We start from the raw sequence: 6446 nt of genomic DNA, 5'->3' as shown, positions 1-6446 counted from the left end.
GTTTTTCAAAATTTTTCAAAACCGAAACCAACCGAACGTTCGGGTTCGGTTCCAAAAATTTTCCAAAGTTTTTTTTTCCAATGTTTTTCTTTTCATTTCCAAAGTTTTTTTCTCTTTTTATTTTCTTTCTAAGTCTAATTTTTTTTTTTACTTTCGTACTTTTATTTTTTTTTATATATATCAAAAACTCCAAAAATATTTTTTTCTTGTCTTTCATTTTATTTGTATGTTCGTTCGTTTATGGGGATATCATTGTTGGATTAGTTAAGTGTCCCTAGAAGCATGCTGCTGTATGTGTCCCAAGCCTCATAAGATTCTGAATAATAGCCTTAATGACTTGGTATACACAAACCCTGTCTTCCCAATTAAGCTATCACATTTATTCTAATCGTGAGCTACCTCACTCTCTTCTCACATGAGATAAGACTTTTCTGCTTGGTCCTTCTTTTCGCAGCAGAGGTACTTTGATTTCTTACACCATCTCAATTACATTTCTCCATCAAATTCGTTTCACCAACGTAACCCTTGAGACTCTCAGACATTACCACTGAGGTTTATGGTTACTCAAACACTGCGTTTATGATCTTAGTTTCGTGCCACTACGAGCTGAGTGAAACCCAAAATTCAATACCAAATCTGAATTGACGGTGAACAATTAATTTGCTAAAGTTTTCACCAAAGAATTGATGGATGTATCTTCATGAAATCTAAAATTTTTATTTTGTGTGATTCCTATGAAATTGTTAAACACCATAACATTTCTTCCCTTGGGATCCAGTTTTTAATTTTTTGTTGAGATTTTATATTTTCCAAGCCACTTTAAAATTAATTCCTACCTACTTGTTCAACAGACTACACCGGTCTCACAAGTACTTTGTTCACTTTCTATCTTATTTTAAGCTTAGAACTGTTGAATCAAAGCTAAAGCCACCCTCATATGCCTAATTAAAAGAAGCCTTTCAACACTTCTTAATAAGTGTTTGATCGTCATTCAACGGGAAACCACACTAACACTTTAAGGTCTCTCTTGACTTTGAAGGAAGAGATTCGTGCCCGGGATCAGTTGTTTCGTGTCTTTATTGACATCACATTTATTCCTAAAAAGATTTGCTTTATTTCTTTTCTTTTTACACTCTTAGCACGAAAATCTTTGATTTTCCAAAATTCTGGTACTAATAATTACAGGCTTTTTCCTTGGATCGGTGGTTAATTATAAAGACGTGGTCAAAAATAATCCACGTGGGAGTATTATTCAAAAGATGCCGTTACAGGGATAAGATGAAGGGTTGCTGACTCAGGCGGGAGTTTAATTAATTTGATTTCAAACGGCGGTAAAAAGGGAACACATGCGAATTTGAAACGTCCAATCTCCAAATGACGTCGCAGACGCGTGTACGAAGTTGAAACGGTTCCTCTCTAAAAAGCACAGAAAAGCGCCTGTGGATTTGAAACGGTTTATCAGAAACGGCGCTTGATGGGAGGCGTGTTCCAAGGAATCTGACACTCTCTCTCATGCGTGATCATCGCTTACCTTAACTGTCACGCATCAGTCATTCCGAAAACCCTTGGTATTTCGATAGAAGATTTGTGCAGATTTTTCTCTCTCCTTACACCCACTATAAAAGGCGACATCCTCTCCCATTTACCTCTTTACTGCATCAGAATTCCCAAGAGAGCAAAAATTCCCTAAAACCCTTACTGTTCATCATCTTCTTCCCAACTTCAACAATGGCAGATTCATCATCCGTTCATGCTACCTCTCACATCCTTCCCATTCGCCCTCAACAGTGTTTAGTAATCGATTTCAACCCTCAGGCATACGACTCCTACATGTTCCCAATCATCGAGTGTCTGAAATATTCGCCCATAGCTCCTGCACTTTCTAGGGTGGAATCGGTGCCCATGGAGCTCTTATCGCAGATTTATGCGACTGCACATTATGATAAAGCGGTCGATAGGATCTTCTTCGAGGTTTCTGATCACAAAGCCTCAATTTCCAAGCAACGATTTGGCTCACTGCTAGGGTTTGCTGCTGACCCTTCAAGGGTTAATCCGGAGACGATTCCGATAGGGCACCTCTACAACATGTTCTATAATATGGGGTACACAGAGGCGCTCTCCTCCGTCGCAAAGTTCAAGAAATCTTGTTTGCCGCCACAGTGGAACGGTATGTTCACTGTGCTTTTCAAGGGTCTATCAGAAAGGAGCTCAGGTTCAGATGGCTCCAGTCGACTCTTCTTGTCCATCATGTACGGCGTTTACAACGGCATCAACGTCGAATATGGGTTGGTTCTCTGGCAACAACTCATTCAAAGCCTATCCTCTTCTTCACGACATTCTGAGGTGTCGTATGCAAGGTTTTGGACCCTCATCACTAAGTGGGCGATGGATAAGCACGATGTCCCCACTGTTGCCGGTGCATCGATGTCTTCGATCGGTACATTCCATACCACGAAGATTATCATCTCAGATGCATCAAAATTCCCATTTAATGGTTCCATTCCGGAGACCATGTACGCTGATGTCCCAGCTGACAGCAGAATCATCCGGACTTACAAGTAGTTCAAGAAGTCTGGACCGAGGGATCTCACGCCGGAGATGCTCAAGTCCATTCATGATGCCGATAAGCCTGTTTCGAGAGGCAAAAAGGCAGATAAAGGCAAGCAGGTGGCCAAAGGGGCTAAAGGCCCTTCTCCAAGGAAGAGGAAATCAACAAAAGCTGCTCAGTCCCCACAGCAGAAGAGGCGCAAGACTCTACCGAAGCGAAAGCTCATTATCGCTTCCTCTTCGAGTGAATCGGACGGTGAGAGTTCGGATTCGGACGGCTCTCAAAGAGGCGAAACCCCTCCAAGAGGCAACACCCCACCCCGATCACCTACCCCTGATATGGAAATCCATAACTCACCAATTCCCTCTCCCACTCAAACAATTCCTACTTCCATTCCCACCACAAACTCCTCTACCACCATTCCTAAAACCTCTTTCCCTATACCACCACCCATTTTCACCGATGCAACAACCACATCTACTGCAAAGGTTACAACCAACGTATCTGATACGGGGGTTCATACCGATGCAACCGAACCACCACCAGCAACCGAAAACATACATACAACCAAAACCCAACCACCACCCGAACCTACCCATACTCAACAACCACCCGAGCCTACCCCACTCATACTCAACCTGAACCTACTCATACCACAACACCACCAGCTTCATCACCCCCACCATCTCCAGGTCATACCTCTGATGGAGATAACCCCTTCCTTGGCGGGGAAAATATGACATTTGATTTGGTCTACTACAGTCCGTTTCAGGTGCAAAGCGACGATGATGAGGAAGCTCCAGTAACAAAGAAGCACCTTAAGGAGCTGCATGAGAAGGTTGACTTGCTCATTGCCTCCTCCTCTAATTCTCAATCATCTCTCTCTGAAGCCGCTCTTCAGAAGATTGTTGATGCCTTCTCCAGGGCTCAACAAGATTCAGTCGCTTCTGACACTGCTGCCATAGATGCCTCGACGAAAGCTTGTGAGGTTGCGACCGAAAAAGTCGATAAACTATTCTCTGACGCCTCTACCCTGTTACAATCTTTACAGGAGACTGTTGCTGCTACCAAGACAACGCTGGAACCAATTGCTCAACAGTTGGCCACGTTCGTCTCCACAGAGTTGAAGTCCTTCGCCACCCTTCGTCAAACTTTAACAGACGACAACTCTACCCTTCGGACCTCTATCGACGAGCGCCTCTCTAAACTCCAAGAGGATCTTGCCTATGATAACTCGTTGATGGACGCTCTAGCAAGGAAGACCACTGCCCTAAAGGTCAAGAGTGCTCAGCTTTCCAATTCTCAGCAACAAATTGACGCTCTTCGATCCGAACGGGAGGTAATCAAGACGTGTGTTTCGGATGTACACTCAGCTATATCCAACATCCTTGAAGCGCACGATCCGATACTGAACCATTCTGTGAGGCGAACCCTTGCAGAAAAACTCGCCCCTGCTCTGGATCTGCTCAGTAAAATTGAAAGGCTACCTAGTTTCGTGTCCACTCCGAAACAAGGGGGAGAAAAGGAGTCCGGATCGCAACCCCCTCATTCCTTTAAAGCTGCTCACACAACCGAACCTCCTCCTACAGGCCAAGCCTCTGGTTCGGGTGTGAAGGATAAAGGCAAAAACCTTGCAAAGGATGAAGAGGAAGATGATCAAGAAACTATTGCCGACTTGCTGAAACGCAAAAGTCGTCGCAATACTGAGGATGATAACATTCGTATGGCGCGAGAAGCTGAAGAAGCTGAACGCAAGCAGAAAGAAGCCCACGACCTACTCGAGAGCAGGAAAACTCTTTTCCCTGCTTGGACACTCGAGAGGATGATTAAGGAGGCAATCGATACTCCGAGTATCTTATGGCTCGAACCGGTGATCTCCTTTGACTGCTACAATTCTGTCGACTCTCAGTTCGACATGCCCTTAACCCCAAAGGCGTTCATCTTTCACGCCTTTGCCAACGTTGCTGAGATTCCTCATCCTCATCCGGAGGTTGATCGTGAATTGATCGAGTTCTATCTGAAGGCCGCTCAACCCCAGTACCAAACCTGGAGCGCTCAGAAGATCATAAACATTCGGGTTCTGAAGCCATACACTGTTGGGAGATTTATCAACGTTCGGTTCAAAGTGCTCAGAGGGTCTGCTAAAACCGAACATGCCATATCCTTAGCAGATCTACCGAACCTCAACCCCCATGACTGGATCGTTCTGCACAACATCCTCTTGACGAATGAAGCTGAATATGGTCCGATCATTGACCATCTCAAAAGGATGTTGGTGTGTTATATCATGGAGGTCGCCTTGATGGATCAGGAGATTGCTAATGTCTTCAAGAAGAAACCGAAGATCTCTCCTGTTGGCTCGGCCAGTGATCTAAACCAAATGAAGATGAGAAAGATTGACCCAAGGCGAAACTCGGTCATGTTCACTAGGGCTGAAGGACAGAAATGTCTCTTTGCCTTAGCGGATAAACATCTTTATACCACTGCTTGTCTTGAACATGTGCTGGGGATCATCCACAGGTGTAAAGAAAATACAGCGGATGATATCAAATACTTTGATGATATGATTCAGTGGTACATCCGATTCAGACAGACAATACTCGCCCTTATCTCGCGTCTGTTTGATACTGTAAAGAAGAAGGCTCCAGCTGCTGGCCCTAGTAAGAAGACAAAGTGATCTCGCTCCAATTGACAGAAAGGGGGAGTGTTGCGTAGCAGATTTGTTTTTGTATTGCGTAATTGGGCTCGGTTAATAGTCCAAAGTTTTGTGCTCCGGTTTGGGCATGTCCAACCGTGAGCTGATAGGGTTAGTATATAATAATGTGCTTGCATGCATATTAGGTTAACGATCTAGAAGACGATAGCGATTACAATTGTTCTTAGAATATTTTCTTCATCGTTCTTGTAAACCCTTAAATCCTCTACAGTAGAAGTTCTTTATCGAGCTCTTCTGAGGATTGTTTATTAATCATTCGACATTATTCGATCCATTCTTGAGTTATTTACTGTTTTCGTGTTCTTTATTTTACCTGTTTAAGATCTAATCGATCTTCAAGTTTAGATTTAAACTTATCAACTACCACTATCGCTATTTGATGAACTGTGATATGTATAGTTTATGTTCACTATCACCATCACATTTGATAAACTATAATATGCATAGTTCATGTTCACTACCACTATCGATATTCGGTGAACTATGATATGTATAGTTTATGTTCACAGCCATTACTACTATTTCATACACTACACTAGGAATTGGTTTCGGTCTTTGGTTTTAAGACTACATTCTATCTAGAATTGTTAGTTTTCAGCTATAATTTCTAAGTGTATATACTAGAGTTATATAGAATTTAGTCGTGCTCGACTTAGAATTGGTGGGTCCGCTTTATTTCCTGTTCCTTGTTTGGTTGTGGGTCTAGTGCAGACCCATTACATTCGATGGTTTATTTAACTTTAATGTTATATAACTTATATACACTTGGAGATTATGGAAGGAAGTTATTGGAATTTCGAGGATGCACACACGGAAACTTGCAACTCACTTTTCAAGGAAAATATTGGATTTTTGGAATCTCTTTACCACTTTTACAAGGAAAACAGTTTATTTTCAATTAAAACTCTTATGAACTCACCAACCTTTGTGTTGACACTTTTTCAAACAACTTGTATTCTCAGGAAATCATTAAACAGGTAATCACTTGCTTTCGAGGACGGGACGCTAAGGCATTAAATTCAAAACTTATTTTGTCATCATGATGTAATTGATTTTGAAACATGTAAAATTACTCTATGATGTAACTCTTTCAATTATATTGATGATGGTTGTGTTTGCTTTCTTCACTATTATACTCGTTGTTATGATACTGTACATGAAGTCATCCACCCCCGAACGTTT

Source organism: Lactuca sativa, chromosome 7, assembly GCF_002870075.4.
Source record: "Lactuca sativa cultivar Salinas chromosome 7, Lsat_Salinas_v11, whole genome shotgun sequence".
In the NCBI taxonomy this organism is placed as follows: Eukaryota; Viridiplantae; Streptophyta; class Magnoliopsida; order Asterales; family Asteraceae; genus Lactuca; species Lactuca sativa.
This window is presented reverse-complemented; position numbering follows the sequence as displayed.